Source organism: Microtus pennsylvanicus, chromosome 3 (assembly GCF_037038515.1).
Source record: "Microtus pennsylvanicus isolate mMicPen1 chromosome 3, mMicPen1.hap1, whole genome shotgun sequence".
Classification (NCBI taxonomy): Eukaryota; Metazoa; Chordata; class Mammalia; order Rodentia; family Cricetidae; genus Microtus; species Microtus pennsylvanicus.
Window position 1 is genome coordinate 88,250,148 of NC_134581.1, and position 25,424 is coordinate 88,275,571.

At 43.1% G+C, this 25,424-nt stretch overlaps 1 protein-coding gene across 3 annotated transcripts in view; it reads right to left on the reverse strand.

The window, feature by feature from the left end:
- Arhgap32 (Rho GTPase activating protein 32) overlaps positions 1-16,848 on the reverse strand; it is a 230,826-nt gene extending 213,978 nt beyond the window's left edge. For 2 of the 3 annotated variants that reach the window (XM_075966426.1, XM_075966423.1), the window contains exon 1: positions 16,693-16,848. The gene's annotated coding sequence lies outside the window, so the exon portion shown is untranslated. Of the gene's footprint in view, positions 1-16,314; positions 16,334-16,692 lie in introns of those variants that run through there. The other variant, XM_075966424.1, reaches the window with a different exon arrangement.
- Between the last annotated feature and the right edge of the window lie 8,576 nt (positions 16,849-25,424).

Here is a 25,424-nt window from a genome sequence, read left to right on the forward strand (position 1 = left end):
TCTCCGATTTTTTGCCAAAGATATAGTTCACTGGCAGAGAACTTGCCTAACACACATGAAAGACTCTTGGTTTTACCCCACAAAGCTGAAGCTAACATTCTACTGCCTATCACCCTGTCCAAACCATGAAAAGGAAGGTGGGCAGAGATGTGCTGACTACTCAAAATTCTCAGCAGTTTCTGAACCTTGGCACAACTGACATTTCATTCCAGATAGTTCTTTGACAGGTAAGCAGGGGAGGTTTCTCTGCTTGTTGAGTATGCTAGAGAATTAATTTCTCCAAATGTAAAAACAAATCTGGAAGACATTCCTTTCCCAAGCCAAATTCAGTATTTATAAAATCACATGGTTTGCAAAGTAGTGCTGAGAAAAACCCACACTTCAAGTTAGCTGACCCCAGCCCTATGTTCTGAATCTACTCTCTCCCTAGCAGAGCATGCCAAAATTAGTTAACCATGTTTCTTTGAATGACACCACCACCAAGACTGTTGTAAAGTTTGAATAAAAGGACATCAGTAAGGATCAATAAAAGTATGCACTGAGTGAAAAGGAAAAATAAATTTATATTTTGGGGTTAGCACTTTAAAACTAGTTTTTTGAAAATATATTGCATGTTTTTACCTTAATGTATTTTAATCTTTTATAAATACTTTAGAATGACCATTTCATGGAGACATGTGCCCCCCCTCTTTGCCCCTCTCCACCTGCAGCAGGCCAGCTGGCCCTGGGGCCATAAGAGTGGGAAAGCTAGCCCTGTCCCTCACCAGCTGCAACACTTGAGAAAGCAGGCCCTGAACTTCACCTGGGCAGCATAATAGAGCTGACCCTGTTGACAGGGCATGTGGGTGAGCCAACCCTGAGAGCATGAGAGTAGGAGATCTGGTCCTGACCCCTTTGACTGCCATGTGGTGGCATGGGCAAAGAAAGGATGCCCCCCATCACCACCTATAGCAGGGGAGAGAGCTGCCCTGGAGGCAGGGGCATGAAAGCAGAAAAGCCGGCCCTGCCCCCCCCCCCCCCCCCGCATCAGCTGCAGCACTCTGGAGTGGGCCCTGCACCTCACCTGAACAGCATAGTAGAGCTGGTCCTAGCAGCATGAGTTGTGGGTGAGCTGCCCATGACGATGTGAGAGCAGGCAAACTAGCCATGCCCCTTCTTGCCTACTGCACAGGGTCAACTCGCCAGGGCACTGCTGGAGAGCTCATTCTGGCATTGAGAATGCAGGACAGCGGGCAGGCTGACCAACCCAGCTACCACCCAGACCCAGAGCCAGGGCTATGAGTTGGCCCACACCAACATCTACCCCATCTATGATCTGGTGGACCATGTAAAGAATCCAGTCCTGCAGATCCAAAGCTTCAGAATCTCCATGACATAGGAAGAATCCAGTCCTGCAGATCCAAAGCTGCAGAATCTCCATGACATAGGATAACAACGGAATATCCAAAAGGACTCCCAGCGAGGACCCAGTATCAATAGTATAGCGAGAGTCAAAGACCTAGAACCAGACCAATGACTTATTGCAACGAACACTTTCAAGTAAAAATTTATGGACTAAAGAGTATCCTGTGTGACTCACTGTGTCACACTACAGCTTCCATGACAATATTTTTTTTCTTTTCTTTTAAATTTTCTATTATTGTATTTTGTGGCAGAAGCTGCAAGGGCAGAGGGCAGATACAAAGGGACTGGGAGATGTATGGGATTAGGATGTATAATATTAAATCCACAAAGAATTAATAAAGTTTTCAAAAATGACCATTTCAGGCAAATATTACTATAATAACCAAATACAAAACCAACCTAAGAAAGAGAACAATTAATATAGTGTCAAGATTCAAGATGTTACATTAACTGTCAAATTTCATAAAATATCATTTATTATATATTAAATAAACTTTATATTCGGGCCAAAAAACAAAGTGACTATATAATGAAAATTAGGATAGCAATGTTCTAAAAAAGAGAAAAAGAGAGGAAGAGAAGCAGGAGGAAAAGAACTGGCAGAATGCCCTAAATCTGAAGGTGATGGGGGGATGTAAGGAACACGATTTGGGTTAGTAGAGAGAATATACCAAAAAAAGAGTGGAAGGAATCGAGTTCTAGTTTCAGCTGGCCTACTTGAGTGAGAATGTGTTGCTAGACAAGTCACTTAACCTGATTTATTTCCTCATTAAAAAGGAGAAGAAGAAAAAAAAAACACTTTGACAGCGCTAACACTGTCAAGTGTCACACACACAAAAAAGATTCCTTTAGAATGCTTTTAAGGCTGTACATAAAATCCCTGGTATTATGAGACTTGTACGGTCACATATCAGCCTGAAGGCAAGAGAGGTTTCCCAGCCTTTTACATCCTACAGTACATAACAGAAATGACAGTACTGGTGCAAGAACCCTGGGGTAAATGGGTCATGCCACTGGAGCCCAAATATGATCAACCTAGTTCCTGCTCATCTGTCCTGCCAGTCCTCTCTGAAGACCAGGGAATCATTATTTCTGACCCGTCTGTGCACACTCAGTACAAGACTTGGCCCACCAGTTACAACACTTTCAGTAAAGCACCAAGTCCAACTGGGGGCACTCCCTAGTAAATGACTTCAGCAAACAAGATAAAGTCCACAGTCTAACTAGGACAGATCGACACCACCTTGAACCTAATCAACTGGGACTACTGTCCTGGGCCTCAGGCTTTAAAAAGCCTTATACCAAGCTGTGAGTGATGGCACGTGCCTTTAATCCCAGCACTCAGGAGCCAGATGATGCAGACAGATCTAAGTTCAAGGCCAGGGGTCTACAAAGGGAGTTCCAGGAGACCCAGGGCTACCAAGGGAAACCCTGTCTGAAAAAAACAACAAAAATGTACCAGCCCTTCCTCTGGCTACACTCCCATGGGGCCCGAAGTTCTTAGGACCTACAGAATGTGTTCGTAAGCAACCTATATGCCTTCTCCTTAACTAAGACCCCAGAACGCCACTCCTGATGCCAGTGTGTGCCCAGGCCTCTTCCTTGAGCTAATTCTCTCAAGGGCACCATTATATACAGCCCTAGACCAAGGGCTGATAAAGTGCTGCTGCGTGAGTTCGGGCTGTAGTGCTCACACAGCGTACATATAACTGGCACAGGAGGCTAGTGGAGAGGAGGTGTCAGGGAAGAGACTAGTTTCTGTACTTCACCATGTTCTCAAGCAGAACTTCGCAATCTTAATCTCTAAGACTGATCCAAATCACTGTAAGGCAGACAATGGGACTCCTTTCTCTGTTGGTTTGATTTATAACTTCAGATTTTAATCATTTAGCAAGATGACTTCCCCCAAAATGTTAGGTATAGACCTAGAAGCAGATCTAAAAACACTGTTACATGAGGAATAACTGAAGAAAAATATACACTTAGCCTGGAAAGGAAAAAGGCTACTAAGAAGACAGAAGAGCCATCTTCCATCAGCTAAAGAGCTAGCCCATGAAAACTAAACAGACCTGTAATAGTGGAAATGCAGGGAGCTGTGTTCTAACATAAGAGAAAGAAGGTTTGCTTGGTTGGGTTTTTTTTTTCCAAAAATGTTTTTAACTTTCTTAAAAGATTGGGTGAGATGAAACTGGGGAGAGGGTTCACCCACTTTTTGCTCTTGCAGAGAACCCAGATTCAATTCCCAGCTTCTGTATGATGGCTCACAAGCATTCTTAACTACAGTTCCAGGGGATCTCCTACCCTCTTCTGACCTCTGTGTGCACCAGGCATGCAATTGGTGCATATATATGCATGCTGACAAAACACACACTTAAGTAAAAATAAATTCTTTTTTGTAAATAAAAATAAATCTGATCTGGTAGGCTGGAAAAATTGCTCGGTGGATATAAAGTATCTGATATGTAGACTTAAGGACCTAAGTTCAGAACCTTAACACACACTTAAAAAAAATGACAGTGTGTGCCTATTTAAGTTCCAAGTTCACTGAGAAACCCTGTCTCAAAAAATATGGTAGAGAATGGCAGAAAAGACACCAATCATAGACCTCTGCCTTCAATTTGCACATATTCTCTCTCTCTCTCTCTCTCTCTCTCTCTCTCTCTCTCTCTCTCTCTCTCTTTCACACACACACACACACACACACACACACACACACACACACACACACACAAATTGATCTGAGGAAGCCGTAAACCAGGCATGACAGTTCAAACCTATAATCTCCCTGCACTTTAGAGGACACTAGAGGATCACAAAATTAGCCTGGGCTACGTAAGGAAATTCAGGCTGGCCTGAACTACAAAGTGAAGACCTGTTTTAAATTCTACCCTCTCTCATCAGAAAACAAACCCTCGTTCTTTGAGGTTATGAAGAACATGATTACAAACTAAATCTATAATCAAATAAAAATAAAATGAGATGAGATAAAAAAAAAAGACACAAGATAGAGGTGGTTGCTATAGACAGGTAACTACAATGGCCTCTCTGGTGGAGAAGAAAGCAGACATTAACTAATATGGGTGGGGTGGCTTTTTTTTTTTGTCCTAAGGATTGAACCTAGGGCCCCATGATCCTAGCTCTTGAAAACAGCACATTTTAATCAAAGAGAATAGCAAGCAAACATACCTAAGAAAGTATATGTGTTTCCTGGGGTAGGAAAAATGAGTATCATCCATGTATTGTAATAGCAAAAATAAATCATGGTAACACCACCAAATGCTGACACAAATATACAATAGGGATCCCCATTCACTGCTGGAGGAAATGTAAGATAGTATGGCCACTTATGAAGGGAGGTTTTGCAGGACTAAAGATACTCGTACCAGATGATCCTATCAACTATGCTCTTTGGCACTGCTCAAAACAGAGCTGAAAATAGATCTACATAAAACCTGCACATGGGTGTTTATAGCAGCTTTATTCAAAATCACAAATCTTGGAAGCAACCGAATTATCCTTTAGCAAAGGAATGCATAAATGAATTGTGTAACATGCAAACAATGGAGTATTATTCATTGCTAAAAAGAAATGAACTATCAAGCCACAAAAATACATGTAAGAATCTTAAATACATTACTAAATAAAAGAAGCCAGTATGAAAAGGCTACATTAGGCTGGAGAGATGGCTCTGTGGTTAAGAGCACTGGCTGTTCTTTCAGAGGACCACAGTTCAATTCCCAGCACCCACATGGCAACTCACAACTTCCTGTGATTCCCAGGATCCAACACCTTCACACAGACTTAACATGCAGGCAAAACACCAATCACTGCACATAAAATAAATTAAAAAATTTTAAAAAAGGCTACGTTAGAGCTGGAAAGATGATGTAATAGTGAAGAGTATTTACTACACAAGTGTAAGGATCTGAGTTTGTATGTCAGGACCCACATTTTTCAATAAATAAGTAAATGTTGGGCATGAACCCTGATTGCTCTTTGGGCTGACGAGGGAGGGGGACTTGACCAGGGGAGGGGGAGGGAAATGGGAGGCGGTGGCGGGGAGGAGGCAGAAATCTTTAATAAATAATTAATAAATTAATAAATAAAAAAAGAAAATAAAATTTGGCATGGCCACACATAGGCCTATAACCTCAGTGCTGTGGGAGGCACAGACAGGAGTATTCTTGAAGTTTCTTAGCTGCCAGCTTAGTTCCAGATTCAGTGAGACCCTGTCTCAAAGGAATAAGGTGGAGAATAAAACAACAACCCATGCACATACACATGCGCATACAACACATACACGATGTGAGCATACACACAAATACTCTCCTGATGAAAGAAAGGATGGTGAGGCTACACAGTACATGATTCTAACTATAAAACATTTTGGAAAAGTCAAAACTGTGAAAACAGTAAAAAAGACATGCAGCTATTAGGGAGAGATAAATATGCAGTTGAGCATGCAGACATAAGAGGACTTTTACAGCAATGGTACTATTCTGTATGGTAAAATGGTGAATACATCATTCATTACCATTTGTGTACCAATAAACCCTGGACTTTTGGATGATGTGTTGGTATGAGTTTAATAAATGCAACCACACCAGAGCTGCTAAAAGTGGAGCTGGGAGACAGGGGAGTCGGGAAATTTGTATGGGACATTTTTATCACTTACTCAGATTTGCTAAGAACCCAAAAATCTGTCTACATGGCTCAGTGGTAGAGTGTTTGCCTAGCAAGTATAATACTTAGAGTCTATCCCCAGCTTCATTAAGTGGACTTATTGACAGATTGACAAACTATAATAAAGTTTTTTTTTAAAGGAGGAAAATCATTGTGAATTCAGCATCATGACCAGGAGAAAATCGAAGAAGAAGCTGGGGATCAGAGGATGTGCATAAAAATGCTGGACCAGAGTATGTTATTATTGAAACTATTCTGTATACTGGAGGATGCTTAGCAGATTCAGACCTCAATTTTGCTAGGTGCCAGTGGCAATTCCCAATCTGTCCCTAAACACTAAATAATGTTCCCTATGGGCAAAACCTTCCTGGGTATATAACCACTGACACAGATCAAGCTAAAGGTTTTGCTTCTATGTTAAAATGTAAGGGTTTGCCTTCCGTACTCAGTGTACTGGAACCATTCAAAGCCAGAGTGTTAAGATCTGACTAACATTTACCATTACTCTGGCCCCTGTGATGAGGAATGTAAGGAGGACAGAGTCCAGAGCAGAAGCAGAGAAACTGTTGGCAGGTTTCCAGGAGAGAAAGTAGTTTGACCTACATTGTAAACAGTGAAAGAAAATCAAGATGGAGTCAGGACCAGACTATACTGTGACGGCTGAGCTTGGTAAGTCTTTATGTGAGATAAAGAGAAAAGGTCAAAGGTGACTCCAGGAGTTTTGGTCTTCACAGTGCATGGATGATGGTGCAACCTACTGAGACAGGGAAGACATGAAGGGAGAAATAAAGCAAAGGAACTTACAGTCTTGTTTTGTCCATGCTGTCCTCAGAGGCATCCATCAGAAATTGAGAAAGAGACATGAACTCAAGTGGTATGGTGGTTTGAATGAAAATGGTCCACATAAGCTCATAGGGAGTGGCATTAATAGGAGGTGTGGCGTTGTTAGAGGAAATGTGTCACTAGTGGCAAGCTTTGAGGTTTCAAATGCTCAAGCCAGGCCCAGTATCATTCTCTCTTCCAGCTGCCTGTGGATTCAGATATAGAACTCTCAGCTACTTCTTTGGTACAAGGTCTGCTTGTGCTCCCATGACAATAATGGACTAAACCTCTGAACCTATAAACCAGACCCAGTTGAATGTTTTCCTTTATAAGAGTTGCATAGTTAAGGTGTTTCTTCAAAACCATAGAAACCCTAAGGGGGAAGAGACCAGAAATGTAACTCAAGTGACCTCTAAACCATGAAAATGGGTGAGTCACCTGAGAACCAGAGGCATTTCAAATTTTCAAGCTGGAATAAGATGACAGAAAAGGACACAGAAGAAACAAAATGTGGCTGTTGCGCAGTAGCCAGAGTGAAATATCAATAAGATGCAGGTAAGGTACACCTGATTGCAAAATACCGATTTCAAGGCCTGGAGATGTAGCATTGTGGTAAGAGTTCTTGCCTTTTATGTATGTGGTCTGGCTTTCATTCCCAGGACTGAAAAACAAATGACTGATTAAAAATCCTTTTTTAATATTTTGTTGAAATAAAATCTCCTTTTGTAGCTCTGGTTGTCCTGGAAATCATTAGACCAAGCAGGGCTCAAACTTGTGACAATCATTTTTCTGTCTTCTGGATGTTATGACTATAGATGTGTGACACAGTATCTGGCAAAAAGGGGGGGGGGGGAGAATATGTTCTTATGTAATCTGGGCTAGCTATGAGCAGACTATGTAGCTGAGGCTAACTTTGAACTTCTGATCCTCCTGCCTCTGCTTGCCAACTGCTAGATTTGTAGATGTGTGCTACCAAACCTGCCATGCCTTCGTGTGTGTATGTGTGCACGTGTGTGCATGTGTGTGTGTCTTTGTGTGTCTTTGTGTGTACAGGTAGATATAGGTAGGTAGGTAAGCAGAGAGAGAAAGAGATTCAAAATCTCTTATGTACCAGCCTGTCTTCAAACTAGCTATGAAGCCAAGGATGAACTCTCAACTCCAGATCCTCCTTCCTACCCCTTCTGAACGCTGGAATCAGAGGTATGTGCCACTTATGTACAGGTTGTTTGACACTGGGGATCTAACCCAGGGCTTTATGTATACTGGGCAAGCACTCTACCAACTGATCTACACAGCCAGATTAAAATGTATTTTTTAAAAAAAAGCACAATATCAGTGGAATCGTGGGACAAGAGTATGAATAAATCAAGCTAAAGAAAATCCAGGAAGAAAGGAGAAACAACAAATGTAAACAACTCTTCAAAATTTCTGCTTCAAAAAGAACAAAGCAATTGGGCAGCAGAAGAAAGGCTAAGGTAAAAGCAAAGGTGGTTTAAAGCAAGTGACTTATTCAATTAACATAACAATGACTGGAAGGAAAAATATTATTCCTCTCAAACTATCCACCTAAGAAAAACAAGCAGTCCCAAGCTAAGCCATGGCTCTATTGCAAAAATTATCAGGGACCTATAGTATCTATCCACTACCCTCAAAGGCAAAGCTCTTGGCTACAAGGCTGAATAGTATGTCCATACTAACAGCTCTGTGTTAACATGCTACATTCTCATCCACAAAAAGGAATAGGAGGAAGTGGAAGACAATTAGCTTCCTCTGTTAAGGCTATGACCTAGATATCACACATACCACTTCTGTTCACATCCATTTAGCCAGAACTAAGACACATATCCATGCCTAGCGGTCAAAAAGAGGCTAGAAAATGTAGTTACTAGCTGGACAGATACGTGTCAAGATAAAACCTAAGGGAAGCTATAGGAATGGCATCTAGAAAACAATTAGTTACCAAACTTGCCAGTAACACACTCATGCGTGCCTAAAAGAGATAGGCCAGGAAAGAAAGAAGAGCAAATGAAAGCCAAGAAGGTAAAATCTGTAGTTTAAACTGTGTCAGGAACAGAATCCTTTTGCTCTGTCATTTCTCACAAGGCTGCCTTTTCAGAAGGAAGGCTGCCCCTTCCATGTACTTCTAGTAAATTAAAATATGTAAAATAGGTAATTTCTAGGGCTGGGAAGAAAACTCCTTAGGTAAGAATACTTATGGTGTAAGGATAAGGACCTGAGTTCAAATGCCTAGCACCCATCCATGTACAGGTGCCTGAAACCCCACCTTTAACAAAGAGAGACAGATTCTTCAAGTTTGCTGGTTAGAAAGATGAGCCAAAATGACAAGTTTCAAGGATAGTGAGAGACCCTATCACAAGGAATAAGGCAGAGAACAACAGAGGTAAATACCCAAAGTCCTCCTCTAGGCCCTGGATGCACACAGGTGGTCACAAATGCCACACAAGAGTAAATAAATGTGGTAGTTTGAATGAAAATGTCCCCATACACTCAGAGGGACTAGCACTATTAGGAAGTGTGTCCTTGTTGGAGGACGTGTGTCACTTTGGGTAGGCTTTGAGCTCAAGCCAGGCCTAGTGTGTTTCATTCTCTCCCTGTCACATGTGGATCTCAGCTCCTTATCTAGCACCATGTTGGCCTGCATGCCACCATGCTTCCCAACATGACTAAATAATGGACTAAACTCTGAACTGTAAGCCAGCCCCAATTAAATCCTTTCCTTTATAAAAGTTACCACGCTCATGTGTCTCTTCACAGTAATAGAAACTTGAAGACAATTAACTAAATCAATTAAAAAAAAAAACTTAAAAAAGCAACTTCCATCTAATATGGCCTGGACTAAGTAATTCTCATTTAGATATTAATAGATTCATTCAGAGCTGTTATTTCTAGGCCAAGAAGAATGTGACCAAATTTCAGAATTGGAGGGTGTCAATACAGTTCATCATGCACATGTTCAAGAAGGCAGGCCACAAAACAGCCTCATTCCATTGTCTTCTTCCTTGTGTTTTTGAATGCTTCTCCTAACAAAGCTTCCTAGAGCAGAGACCAAGACACCTTCTTCCTTCTCTGCTTTCCACTGTAGAAGCATCATACAAAATCTGTAGGTATATTTGATAGCTACTGATAAGCGAGAGTTGGTTTCCCTCATTCTGGGGTGAAGACAACTACTGAATGTGAAAGACTACAGGGACAGCAAGATATAACCTGTCAGGTTCTCCTTGGAACGGTCAACAGAAAATGGGCAAAGTGCAAGATAAAATAAAGGTCCTCACTTAATTAAAAAATAAAATCACAGAATCAAAAACTGTTGACACACAGGAACTGGGAGCATAGACCAATCCTCAGCATCCCCTACAAGGGGGGGGGGTGAAGAATTTGGGATCAAAAAAAGGACCTCAGCAACCTCCAATCTGACCTCTCAATTTGAATCTGAAGAAAATGAATCTGAGAGACAAACCATATACTAAGGTCACAAGCTGCTCACAACAGGGTCAAAATAAATGCCTCGGTTCTCCAGCTTTGGATTCAAAACTCCTTTGAACCTGTAAAAGTTGCTTCATTAGGAGGGGCAGTCAGTATTTAATACTCTGGGTAATTACTGAGCTTAAATGACATATTATTTAAAGCACTGAAAATGTTTATTGGCAGAATCCTTTGACCATCTACTTTTGCAATGAAAAGAGAAACAGGAGCACAGTCAGGTGACCTACCCAGGATAAAGGCTGGGCTACAAAAAATAAAGATCCTACTGCTTCAGACAATTGAAGGGCATATCTACTGCAGTTATCACCCAGCAGATGCTTACAGACAACCTGAATCTAGTTTACCATGTTCTGATGGTGGCAATACACCTTTGTTTTCAAAGTATACCATCTCTACAAGAGCCAAGATTAATGGGATACAGCATTTAAGCAAAGCTAGCAGGCTGGAGAGATGCCCTAGCCGTTAAGAGTTCACACTGCTCTTCCAGAAAACCCATAAACAGATCCCAGCACCCTCATCAGGTGGGTCATAACCTCCTCTATCTTCAGCTACAGGGGATAAAATTCCCTCTTCTGACCTCTTTGGCACCCACAAATGTGGTATACACATACAAATAAATAAAAATAAAAAATAAATCTTTAAGAAAGGAGAAAAACTAGTTAGAGGATGGCCATGAGCCAAATCATTGAGTAATTTCTGAAAATACAATATTACATTCACTTTGAATATCCTAGTTCATGTCTTTCACGTGAGACAGTAAACCAGATACCCTATTCCTCACTTAATTTTCTCTATCCCACAGAGGATTCCTTTAACTATCAAGGAAGAGTCCTTGTCCAGGTATACTGTTAAACTGTAATTACTTTATCAGATCCCACTCTTTAGTACCTCAGGGGATATTTCTGCTCAACCTTCATCTGCCAGATTAAGAAATCTCTGGTTTTATTGGGTTTTTATCTGTAGAGAGAATGTCATTTTACCTTAGACTTCTCAATTTTTCAAGTGCTACAATTGTTCCCCATTAGTTTTGCAGGTGCACAGTGCTGACCCACTATGGAAGACCCCCTCCACCTGTAAACCACTGTTCTACCAAGAGCAGTGTGGGAACTTAATCACCTCCTCTACCTCCCCTGGTTCATATCACTCCATTTAAGGATCATACAAGGCCAGGAAACCACCCAATTTTCAGGACTGCAAGAACCACAGTGACCCCAATTCTATTTTGTTTAACTGTCAGAACAAAGGCCTTTTTCTGCTTGCTCACTCTTCCATTGGGATTAACACTAAACAAAACAGCATTTGAGATGTAACTTCTATTTCTGAACTGTAAAATATTTAAGCCAAATACTTGAGAAAGAGTTTAATATCAAGGTCTCTAAACAGCATAAAAAATTAATTTTTATTATTTTAATTCCAAAGAGAATGTTACAAAGATGTTGCTGCAAATCCTAAGAATTGGAGTACAGCATACACACAGGGACAGTTATCTTCCCTGGCCTAATTAAAACAGGTCTTTCTCACACATCTTTCTAAAAGAAAAAAAAGCCAATACCAAAATAGAAGTGGTATTTAAATTCACCTGAGGGTATTGCTAGGAAATTATCAAGAAGCAGGACCTTGAAAAAACAGATGCATCTTCCCCTTTCTCTTAATTATCTAGTATATATATTTAATAAATACATATTACAATACATAAGACATAGTTCAAATTACTTATTGTTAGTTGTTAACTAAACTAATAGTTTCAGTAAAAGAGAAAACACCATAAAATTCCAAGTAGCCTAACACTCAAGGAGAAAAAAACTATAATCTGAGCTCAAAATTATTACAGTATTTTAGACTAGAATTTACAGCCATCGTGTTCACTTAGTTAGTGCTTACTGTTTACTCAATGTTGTGTCGATGTGACAAGCACCATTCATTTAATCTCCATGACAGCTTCCTAAGGTAGACAGTAACTATGCAATTTCCTAGTTATAATAGAGACACCCATATCACCAAGATACAGGCTTATGCAAGACCAAAGGTTTTTAATATCAATTTAGATACAAGTCTATCTGGCTCCAAACTAAAATTTAGTGGTTATCCAGAAGTCGGAACTTCAACTTCAGGAGGTTGTGGCAGGAAACAACACCTGTGCTAATTACAGCAAAAAAAAAATGTCAAGTCCTTTTTCTGCAAAGGACTCAGTGTTAAAGATTTCAGGGTTTGCTGGATGCACTGCCTCCAGAAATGCTCAGCTCTGCTATTCAATGTCAGGCTGGCCATCAGTAGCACGTAAAACAAATGAATGTGACCATATCTAATAAAACTTTTCTTGTGGCACCAAGGATCAATCCCAGGGTCTTCCACAAGCTAAAGCAGGGCTCTATAATTAAACCACTGAGTGATAGCCCCAGCTCCTGGTATTGTTTTTTAATTTTTCAACCTTTTAAAAACTTTAAAATTGCTCTTAGCTCATGAGTCATTTAGGCTTGTAGTCTGCATTGGGCCAATCCCAACCTAAATAGTGCAAAGAGGCTGGAGGAATGGCTCAATCAATAAAGTACCAACTATGCAAGCATGAGGACCTAAGTGCAGATCCCCAGAACATACATTTGAAGAAAAGAAAGAAAAAGGTTAGCATGATGGCCTGCATGTGCAATCTCGGTGCTGGGAAGGTCCCTGGAACTGACGTGTCAGTCTAGTCTAGACTAGCTCCAGGACAATTAGAGATCCTGTCTCAAGAAACAAGATGGATGACTCCTTGTGGAATGATACCTGAGGCTGACCTCTGCCCGCCATACACACATGGACACCCACGTGAGCGTGCACACACACATAAATACAGACAAACAAAATTTGTTTCTTAGAGTGCTACAGATCAAAGCCTGGGCCTTCACCGTACCAAGCAAGCACTCCACCATTACATATCTAGCCCTATATAATAATTTTATAACTTACAAATGCTTACTTATTAAATTCTTAGTATTCTGAATACCCTAAAGAAGCCCAGAGTCTCAATAAACTTAACCTTTCTCAGAATAACTAAAAATTCTCAAAAAATCCAAAACTATAGTTATTGCATAGGAATCGCCTCAGAAATAAGTACCACAAAAGCTTAGAACTGGAAGAAATCTAAAACGTCCTTGTTCGTTATCTACACGCTGTAAATCACTTTTAAAATATTTACTAAGGGCTGGGGATCGAACTCAAAGACAGAACATTTATTTGCCTAGTATGCATGGGTCCCTGGGATCAACCCCTAGCACCACAAGAAAATATCAAATTAATGAAACAGTTTGCCAAGCCAATTTGCCAGGTGAGACAGGACTGTATTTAACACCGTTCGTGTGTAATCACAGCGCTGCCTCACTCACAGCAGGTTTTACAAAGCATTTCCACATGCTTTCTACCACCCAACCCTTCACAACTATAAAAAGTGGATAACACAAGCTTTCCCACACCTATTTCATAAATAAATAAAAACAGGTTCTGAAATGCCAGTTGAGCCCAAAGAGAGTATAATGCAACTAAGCTACTGTGCTGGTCAGTTTTATTTTGTCAACTAGGCACTATCTAGAATCAACTATCTAGAAGAGCGAACTTCAATTGAAGAACTGCCTCCATCAAAGTGCCTGCCTGTAGGCATGTCTGTGGAGCCATTTTTCTAATTAATGACTGATGAGAGAGGGTATCTCTCACTACAAGCAGTGCCACCACAGGACATGTAGTTCTGGGTTGTAGAGAAAGAAGATGTGGGGAAAAAAGAAAACGGAAAACAGAAGATGAATAAGCCATAGCAAACAAGCCAGTAAGTGGCATTAAGCAGCATTCTCCCACAATCTCTGCTTTAGTCCCTCCTTCCATGTTCCTGCCCTGGCATCCCTCAGCTATGGACTGTAAAGTGTAAGCTAGGCTAACCTTTTCCTCTCTTGATGACCAGTGTTTCATCACAGCAACAGAAAAGTAACTAGAATAGTTACTGAGTAGCAGAACAGCCATGGCCTATCTTCAAGTCCACTTGCATGGATATCAGATTACATGTTCACTGGTTAAACCCTTAAAATTCCCAAAGATGCTAGTCTTAGCCTTTAAAGATACTATGTTTAGTTCGTCTCATCTTCCTTTTGCTACAGTCTTAATGAAGAAAACATCTGCTAGTTCCTGACATTTATTAAATTCATCTATAGGCAACAGTGAGTCTATATATACTACGCACATAATATGCCCAGTCAGTTTGGAAAGAGGATATTTTGATGGAAAAAAACATCCAATGGGGGTTGGAGATGCAGCTACGTTGGCACAGAGCTGGCCTAGCAGTCATGAAACACCATATAAATGGGATCTAGTGATATGTCTCTTCCACAGCTACATATCAAGTTTGAGAACAACCTCGCATCCCTGAGACCTTGTCTTAAGAAATGAAGAAAAAAGTCATCCAGAGAGGAAAAAGCAACAGTAAAAACATCTCCGGTATAACATCGAAAGAGACAATGAAAAGAAAGAAGCAGAAATAAATGGATTGTCATTAAAGTCTCGGTCCGACTTGGCTAAGCTTCTGGTGATTGAAAAATAATGTGGGGTTGGGAAAAGGAAATAAAAGAACCATAACTACTACTGGAATTCAAACCAACATCAAAGGCTCTAATGACAGCTGAGCCTGCCTTGCTGGTTCTCAGCCTCTCCCTCGGAAACAAAACTGTTATATAACTGACCAAGGTTCTTCAACTAACACTTCCTCTCTGTCCCACATCCATCTTTTGTCCCCCACTGTGTCGCCCTGCCCCCATCTCCACAGGCAGGATCATAAGCAATCTGGGCAGCCACCACAGCTACAGCTGGACAAGCCTCTGTCCAAAGTGCTGCTTTATTCCAGGGACTGCTCCACAGACCTCGGTAAGAAGAGATTAACTGCTTAAGTACAGTTCCAACCTCACACCGTTACAGATTACTTATTCTGAAAAGCATCACCGCCATGTCCAACTCTAGGAGGAATCAGACTCCAGACATTCCTGCAAATGGAAATCACACCGTCATCATACCTCATCTTCACAAACAACCCCCTGAAAAAGAATACACAGTAGAACTCTTGAAAAACTCTGAGGATGTGCTGTGGCAATTGCTGCGCCTATTGCTTTCCCACGCAAGGCCAAGGAACAAATGTGGATTCTGACTTCAATTCACTCAATAATGAAAACAATGCATTCATGAACCACAAACATCGTTACTCAAAAATATCCCAACAAATCCAGTCACTGAATCAAACTAGCTGTTTGCGGACTCGAAGAGCCAGTTACTACAGGCACCATTTGCCTTTTCTTCTTCCAATAAAAGCACACAAATAAAGGCAATGTTTACAAAAGCAACCAATGTATCAGAAAAGTTCTGCCCATTCAGATTCACTTAAAAGGTCTCAATCTGTGCAAATAAAACTCTGAAAGAATGGAAAATAAAAAGGGATGCTTTACAACAATGAAACACGGCCCAGCTATCCATGTAGCATCATGCAATGCCTCGAGCAGTTTACAGCTTCACTGTAATTCTACATAAGATCAAGATTATAATTATCCGAATTCTATTTCCTAAAGGATAACTGTGAGACCATCCCAAGCATCCTTAGATGGCCTCCTCCTCCCAGCCACCTTCTCTAAGTCTCGGCCGCAGGTGAGATTCTAAATGGTCCCAGACTAAAGGTAAGAAACAGGGTGGCTTTCTCCCTACAGTGTCCTGTGTGCTGTGCACGAAACCTTTAACATAAATATTTACTCTAGTCAACAAAATGGGAAAGGCAGTTCACGGAGGTGGCGGGGGTGGCGGCGGGGGGGGAGAAGTCAAGGGAAAAAGGGAGGCACTAAGTCACCACTACTGTCCAACTGTAGCAGCAACTTCAACCAATTAGGATGAGAAGGGAAACTCTACCGGAGTCTCAGGGAGCCAAGACCGCTGACTCCGCGGTCCCCACGCGCGCCGGGGCTCCTCTGGCAGCAGCCGGGTCCCCGGGGAGGTGCGCGGTCGTCGGCCTCGGCCTCGGGCGGGAAGCGCCACAGCAGGCCCGGAGGCCGTCGGAATGCCCGGTTTGCCGAGGGATGAGAACGGGAGGTGGCGGGCACGCTGTTTAGTCGCCCTGGGGGGCGGGAGAGACCCAAGATGCCCCCAAGGGCATCGGATCGCAACGTGCACGTCCAGAAGCACCGGTGCCGGCCAAGCTGGGAGGCCCCGCAGCCCTGCCGGCCGCGCGGCCCACGTCAGCGGCGCCCCCGGCCAGCCCGCCCGCCCGCCTGCCCGCCCGCGCCTTACCGAACCCCGCGGCCCCGCCGCGCCGCCGCGGCGTCGCTGCGCGCCGCTCTCCGCTCCGTGTCTGCCCTCCGCGGGCTGGGCCCGCCGTCTTCGTCCGCCGCCGCCTCTGCCGCCGCCGCCGCGCTTAGCGCCGGGCCGCCCAGGGCCGCCGCGGGGGCTCGGCCGGGCGCCCCCCGCGCCAGCGCCTCATCCCGCCACGCCGCCCCGTCAGGCGCGGGGGCGCCGGCTGCGGGCCGCGGCCTCGGGTCGGCACCTCAGGCGCGCGGCGCGCTCCCCTCCCGAGGCCGCCTCGATCACAGGGCCGCCGCGGCGCGCTGCAGAGCCCCTCGCCCGCACGCCTCGGGCCGCCCCCGCCCCGCTGGTCCGCGCCCGCTCGGCCTCCGCCTCCAGCGCTCCGCCTCCTCTGCACCCGCGACGCGCGCAGCGGGAGAAGAGGCGCGCCGCCGCGGGCGCGAGCACGCGCGCGCGAGGAGGGCGCAAGGAGCGCGCGCACGGCCGCCGAGGCCGCGCCTGCTGTTGTCCCGGCGAGCGTGTGCACTGCGGGGGGCGCGGCTGGGGGCTGCAGCGGGGTGGGAGCGGGGAGCCGAGTTGCTCCCCTGGACCTTGCACTTCGGCTGTCCGCACGGTCCCTGCGTCCTGCGAGGGTGCTAAGATTCCAGAGCCTCGGCAGGAAAAGAGACCACGGCAGAGGCTTCTCTCCTCCCCTTGCTGACCCCAGAATCTTGTCAGTGCACCCGGGACGGGAGGGGTCGTTGCAGCCAATCGGGAGATCTCGACCCTTGCTCTCTGGCTGATTTGGGGCTAGACTGAACTCGCTTCTCTTATATTTTGGAATTGGGCTGTGTAGGGTGCTTAAAAGTTCCCTCAGTTGGCTCCTTCATCCAGAGTTCTGGACCAGCAAATTGAAAGTGGTGAGAGGAAGGACAAGAAAGGGTGAAAGAGTAGGGAACTTGAAGACGCCTGGTAAGACGGCAGATCTGGAGGCAATAGAGGGACTCCCTAGGAACCCTCTGACTGGATGCCATTGCCCTTGATTCCCCCCCCCCCCCCGCCACCCACCCCACCCCCCACCCCCGTTCTTTTGTTCCGCCTCCAAAGACTGTGCAGAGCTTCCACCTGCAACAACCATCAGTATGACAGAATGCCGGGAAGATAGCAGGATAGTCTACTGATTTTCCTCCACCGCCATCCTCCCCCGCTTTTTTTTTATATACCCTCTAGTCCTTCTGACTCCTTCCATGTCTTAATGTTGAGGGCAAAGGGAGCAGTTAACCTACGTAACTTGCTTTTACGTTCAAGCCTATTAATGCCAAATACTGCATCGTCTAATGTCACTGCAGTGATTGGGTCCACTCAGCGTTCAGTCATTTTAGTGGGAGTCATTGAATGTAAAACATGGCCTTGACCGCAATTAGCTGAAATTCAAGGGCACACACGAACCAGGATTTCACCACATCCTGGAGAGAGATTAGAGAGTGAATGCGAACAGTAATTCCATTTTCCTGGAAGTGTCAGTAAAATCAACAACATTTCTTTAGGATAAAGATCCTACATGTTTTCTAGCATAGACTCAGGAAAGCAATGGAATGAGAATTTTAGAGGCACGAACTGGGGTGGGAAACATCAAGAAGCCATGTTTGGTAAGTGTTATCTCAGCCACCTACTGGAAGAAGCACAAGCACCTCGGTCCTAAGGTAAATGAGGAACTCTGGAAACATTCTATAATTGTAAATTCTATCTTTTACCAAATCACAACTGCCCCTTTTGGTCACAGAGAGCAATGTCTGCCAGAGAGAGGCACAAGCATGAATCTGGTAACTTACGTTGGTCTGGGGATTTGGTGAGCATGATATACAAATACGCTGGAAAACCCAAGGACATCAGAGTGGAAGAACTCGGTCACCACAAAGGCCATGGCATCTTGACTACTCTCAGCTGAGATCCCCCAGAGTCTCCAGTTTATTCAGAAAACCTCTGCTTGCTAAAGTTTTACATAAAACCCTTAAATACTGAATGTTGGATGGTTTGTGATCCAGTGTTGGGATTGGGCGATATATAAAGGAGTTAGGGTTTACATATACGTTCGATGATACAAAATTCATTTTGTTTTAAATTCTCTTAAATGTTTTGGTAACTATGACTTTCTTTGTGTTTTATCTAGTTCAGAGAAAGAATCAATGCCAGGTGTTTTCCAAACACCAGCGCTGAATAGGCAAGTTCAAGAATTCTGATCCTCCTTTATCTTTTGTGAGCCACACTCCCTCCCTCTGGATAGAATCACCCAAAAGTCCTCCTGACAGTGCTTATCATTGCTAAACCTGCATACAAGCCTGAGGCTTTGATCACTGGGCAGTTCTGTAGCCATCTGACCTTGGTGTTTTAGATGTTTATAATCAATTACCTCTGTCTTCATAACACGCTCAGTGACTCAATATATAAATCACAAAAATTGCAACATTCCCTAAAAATTAAAAAAAAAAGAAAAAATCCATCCAACTATAAAAATGGAGCTAAATGATAAGATTTGTTATCTGTTTGTGACTTGCTTCAGTATTTACAAGGTGAGGGGAAGAAAAAGGAATGCATGCTCCCCCTCTCTGGAACTGTTGGATGCGTCAGGCTGGCCTCCTTTCTCAGCCTTGGCACTGTCATCTTCCAGGAGGTGGCATCTGGGCTCACTCCCCGCATCTCAGATCTGTTGCATTGCAGTCCCCTCTAGGCTGTGAAGCCGAGTCACAGTGCAGAGGAGTAGAGCCAGCCAAAAGAGCAGCCTCACAGGTGACTGCAACACTTACCTAACCTTGAGTTTTAGAAACGAGCCTGGGAATTGAGCAAGGGAGAGAAAGGAACTTGTGTGAATCCCGAAACCGAATGCTCAACAGCTAACTTGAGACAAGCAAGTTGCTAAGAGTGGGCCGAGTTTAATAGAGAATTTTCCCCAGCTGACAATTGACATTGCCTGGCTTATTTATTTTTCTGGCCAGGAGACCAGCTCCATATTACATCCCCATTCTAAAAATGGGGATAGCAACAAAGGAACTTTTTAAAAAAGATTTGCTATCAGCTTGGCAGTGGTAGCTCATGCCTTTAATCTCAGATTCAGGAGATAGAGGCAAGCAGATCTCTGAGTTCAAAGCCAGTCTCTTCTACAGACCGAGTTCCAGGACAGCCAAGATTACTTTGTCTTGAGAACCCCTGTCTTGGAAAAACAAACAATATTTGCTCTTTAATGTAATAATTCTCCTAGCTGTTCGGCAACATTTTAAGGAACATGTGGAGTCCTCTTCATTGGGGCTTGACAAATCTTGGTATATTTGAAATGATAAACTTATCTTCTTGCCCTATCACTTTTAGTTTATTACCCTCTGCCACAATAATTTATAATTTTTACTTACTCAGCAATGTAGAGATTTTGCTTATTCTCCCACAAAGGGCTTTTCTTTCTTTCTTTTCTAAACCTTGACACCAGCTGCACCTGTCTGCATGTTTGCTTTTGAATCATTCAAGTCCTTTGTCATCTCTGATGTCCTCTAGTATTCTAAACGTTGACTTCAGAGCTCTGACCTTGGGCTCTTCCTATTCTCTTTCCGCACTCCCATCCTGGGCAATCTCCAGCTTCAGGCTTTAAATAGAACTCCATGCATTGACTCTGACCTCTCCCAGGGCTCCAGACTTATACATCCAGCTGACTCCCAGACATCTATGCTTGGATATTTCAACCTTGATGTATCTGAAACAGAAAAGTTCTTAAGACAGAGTCTCTCTGTGTAACTCAGATGCAAAATCATCATGTAGCTCAGGCTAACCTGGAATGCATAATCCTTTCACTTCCTTTTACTTCTTGAGTTCTGGCTTTACAGGTATGCACCACCACGCTCAGCTCATATTCTCTCTCTCTCTCTCTCTCTCTCTCTCTCTCTCTCTCTCTCTCTCTCTCTTTCTCTCTCTCTCTCTCTCTCTCTCTCTCTCTGTGTGTGTGTGTGTGTGTGTGTGTGTGTGTGTGTGTGTGTGTGTAGGGTAAGGATCAAACCCACAATCTTACACATCTTACACATGCTACTTGACAAGCATTCACTATTACCAAGCTACATTCCCAGTCCTAAAAGAGAACAATTATTTATATTCAAAACAAAACCCAAAGTTGCTTTCTCCAAGGCCTTCCCATCCCATTGCCCAAGCACCTCTTTCTATGAAGCAGCACATGGGTTTTGTCAGCAAATTCTTCCTGTTCCACCCTCCAAACTAAACCCAATTCCTTCCCTCTTAGCTACTCCCATCTAGACAGACCCTCATGACCGCTCTCCTAGTGAGCTTCCATTCTTTCTTCCCCATGGTCTATTCTCGGTTCAGTCCCATGAGAATGCCTTCCAAATAGCTAAGAGGACACCATTCTTGCTTGAAGCCTTCCAGGACTCCCTGCTTCTAACCACACTACTGGTGAAATCTGATCCTCTTCCTTCAGCCTTTCCAGTCCCTAAGCCCTGCCTGTCTATCCAGTCGGTACTTTTTCACTCTTCACCAACTACCTGACTCTGACCTCTCCCAAAGCTCCAGACTTATACATCCCAGACATCTATGCTTGGATATTTCAACCTTGATGTATCCGAAACAAAAAAATTCTTAAGACAGATCCTCTCTGTGTAACTCAGATGCAAACTCATCCCACTACTCCTCAGACCTTCAAGGGCAGCTTCATTTCCCTGGCTTTTAAATTAACCTCCTGAACTTCCATCTCAAAGAGTCTGTTTACTCTGGCTTCTCCTTTTTTTCTTTTCACCAAGCGCTTACCCCTGTGTTGGTTTTGTGGGAGACTGATACTTAGTATTTGTCTCTTTCACTGAAATGTAAGGACTGTAAGGGTAACAACTTTCTTTATGCACCATTGTGTCCATATGGATAAATGGCACTAACAGGCAACACAGGAAAAAATAACTCACTTATCTATTGTTACTTGTTACTATGTACAAATGGGGACAGCTTCAAATTACAAAATTCAATAATTGGCAAATCAAGGCAAAGCATTCTGAAAGTCTAAGAAAATATGAAGAGTTAGCAAAGGTGTGTGTGTGTGTATATAGGAATGGCTAATTTCAAACACTTTTTAAAATCAGCATTAAGTCCCTGAGCCTTTATAAAGTATCAGAAAAAAAGTTTTCAGAAATAGCAATGTGGTCCATATATTAAAAGTTTATCCCCTCTCTATCTTCCACCCCTTACTCTCCGTGTGGCAATGTTGAGACATTTTCTGTAATGTCCTGACTTGTTTCAAACTTGTGGGCTTAGGTCATCCTCTTGCCTCAGGCCTTGGATTACAGCCATGTACCACCATGCCTGGCTGTTAGAACAATTAAATGGTGAGAGCCAGTAGAAGTTGGTTAGGCCACTGGAGGCCCTGCCCTTTGGAAGGGATTATGGTCATTTTTCTAGGACCCTGCTCTCTCAAGATCAAGTTATTATAAAAGAGTAAACTTGATTCTTCTTTTGTCTCTGGTATCCTATCTAACCATGTGGTCTCTTCCTGTCACATATATTCCAGCCATAGTGCCATCTGTCACGATGCAACGCCATGGTGGGTGGGCAGGGGCATGCCAAAGCTAACACACACTGCTCGGGATTTCAAACGCCCCAAATTATGAGCTATATAAGCCTGTTTTCTTTACAAATTACCCAGTATTAAATATTCCCTTAGAGCAATGAAAACCAGCTTAAAAGACAGGCCGAAGCAACCTGTACACGAGGATACCACCTAGTCAGATCCCGTACTCTGGGGAATCAGAAAGACAACACATAATTAATTGTGTAGTTAGATGTTGAGGCGGCCCAGGAAATCAAAGCAATGACACTGAGATGTAGACATTCCTATAGAAACGATTGGTTCTGTTTCTTAGCAAGCACAATCAAGTGGAGCTTTGTGCAAAGTTTAGTGGACAAAGAGGAAACTATCACATTTTTGGGTACGAGATCCTTGAGAGGCAGCAGAATATCTTGGAGGGGAGTGTGGCACAGAGCAATTTTGAAGCTGTGTACCCCAGCAAGCCTGCTGCTTTAGAGGGCGTGCTTACCTGAGGTGACTCGGGGGAATCTACAAATCCTTTTGGTGGTTGTAAGAGCGGTGAGATGACACTATGAGAAAGCACACACATGCACACTTATGTGCACACACACACACCCTTTTCCTGTATATGCACCGAATGCTCCACTCCTCCCTCCAAGCTCAGCTCGCCTGAATCAGCACTCCACTCAGACACGTGGTGATGCTTCCAACCCCAAAGCCTTTTATTAGATCTAAAGAACTGTAGCCAGTGTGGAGGGAATGCATGGGAAAGTGACTTGGGAAAGCGAAAGATCAAAGAGAGGTCACTCAACCTCAGGCTGCTGCTTTCCCAGGGTGCTCCCAGCAATTCCCCTCCCACAATCTTGTCTTTTATGACTTCCAGTTTCAGTACTGAATTCATTTCAGACAGTCTTAAAGCATCTGGGTTTTCCTGACACTTTCAAAATACATGTTGGCTGAGAGGTTCACCTAGGCTTCTGAAACTGAATGCAGAAAATAGGAGGTTTCCCAACAGCTTGAGATAATCCTATATGGCATTTTTTAATCACTTGTCCTTGGCTTAGGAAGTTGTTTTGTGTTTAACTTTAAATACAGATGATCCCTGGATGTTCTGGAGGCTAGGGGTCATAATATATCAAACAAAACAATAAAACTATCCTATCAAAATATTAGTCCCCTGTTCCCCACTCAATTTTTCCTCTATGAATTTCATGCTGAAAACAAACAGCATTACTCCTCTGAGTGATATAAAAGGCCAGTCTCCAGCAGAGCTGAAAACACACTAACTCACCAGCTCACTCCTTCCTTGGGTCACACTCTAATTTCAAAACCATTTCTCTGTAGTCTTTGATGGATTTAAAAAAATAAAAAGCAATGGCCCTGTTGCTTAGGGCAATGGGATAGTTTGTAAAGTAGTACAACAAACGGATAGTGTTGAGCAGGTGAGAAAATGGTAATTTAGTTGCTTTGGAATGCTTCTCTGGGGTGTTCAGTAGAAGACCGAGTGTTTACGCAAGTATGAGACAGTGTTGACTTTGAAAGAAGTTTAAGCAAAGAGAGATTCATAAAGTCTATATGATAATAAAGAGTGCCTTTGGGGCTGAGGAGGTAGCACAGTCAGTCAATGTCCTCAAAAGATCATGTAAATAATACAATACCAATAGACAAGTTGAAGTGGACGGAGAAAAGCTCACTAGGTCTCAACCCAGACAAAGAACTATAGGCAACTAAGGAATGTTGAGAGCAGGAGAAATAGTCTTCCCCAGGGAAGAGCACACCAATTGCTTATCCAGTACCAAACGGTCACCCCTAAAAACATACATACAAGTAACATTATATGGACTAAAAATGTTGCATTTATATACTTAGGAATATACTTACATACACATACATACACGCATGTGCTTAGACACCTATATATGTAACAACTATTAAACAAAAAGAGGCCATGAATTTGAAAGAAAGCAAGGGGAAGGGAGTGAATGGGAGGGACTGGAAAGAGGAAAAGGGAGGGTGTAATTACAATCCCCCCAAAATATATTAAATAATGAAGTGCAAATGGTCGATACATACATGAAAGCAATTTTTTAGCCGTCAGGGAAATGCAATCAAAACTACACTGAGATTTGGTCTTACACCGGTCAGAATGGCAATCATCAAGAAAACAAACAACCATTGCTGGGAGTTGGGAGGGAAGGGTTTACATCCTTTTGGTGTGGAAATAAATGAGGCCAGCCACAGTGAAAGCAGCATGGAGGTTCCTCAAAGAACTAATTAATAGTCCCTATGCTTGGGAGGTAGAGACAGGAGGATCACGAGTTTGAGGCAAGTCTGGGCTATGCAGCATGTTCCAGGATATCCTTGAATACATAATAATACCCTATCTTAAAATGAAAGAACAAAAGACTAAAACTAGAACTACCAAGTGATCCAGCTATCCCACCCCTAGGAACACTGGGAATGCACCCTAGTAAGTTTAGTCCAGCATGCTACTGAGATACCTGGATGTATACTGTTCATCTTTACTGCACAGTATTCACAATGGGCAGGCATACAAACAGCCTACAAATGATTGCATAGTGAGCATGTAAGGCTGGGAAAATGCTTCAGCAGGTAAAGACACTTGTCGGCAAGTCTGATGACCTGGGTTCAGCCCCTAGAACTCACAGCAGCAGAAGGAAAATGTTCCGAAAAGTTGTCCTCTGAGCTTCACATGACTCTCTGGCATGCGCAAGCATACACACACACACACACACACACACACACACACACACTAATAAATAAATAAATAAATAAATAATAAAAATGTTCTGGAAAGAGAATGTAATCCATGTATCCAATGGAGCCATTATTCATTCATACAGAAGCATGAAACTATCTCATTTGCGGAAAAATGGATTGAGCTAAAGTTCATTTTAAGGAAATTACACCAGAATCAGAAAAGACAAGTACCACGTTTCTGTCACATACAGAATGTAGGAGAGGGGTGTATGGGGTGTAACATAAAAATTGAAGGGGGGCTATTTGAGAAAGAAAGACCAGTCGGTGGGAGAGGGGATAGAGGAGGGAAATGGGACATGAATAGGAACAAAGTTACATAATAAACTTGAGTAATAATTGTCTTGATGAAACCCATCGTTGTATACAATGAATATATGTTAATAAAAAAAAGAGGTGG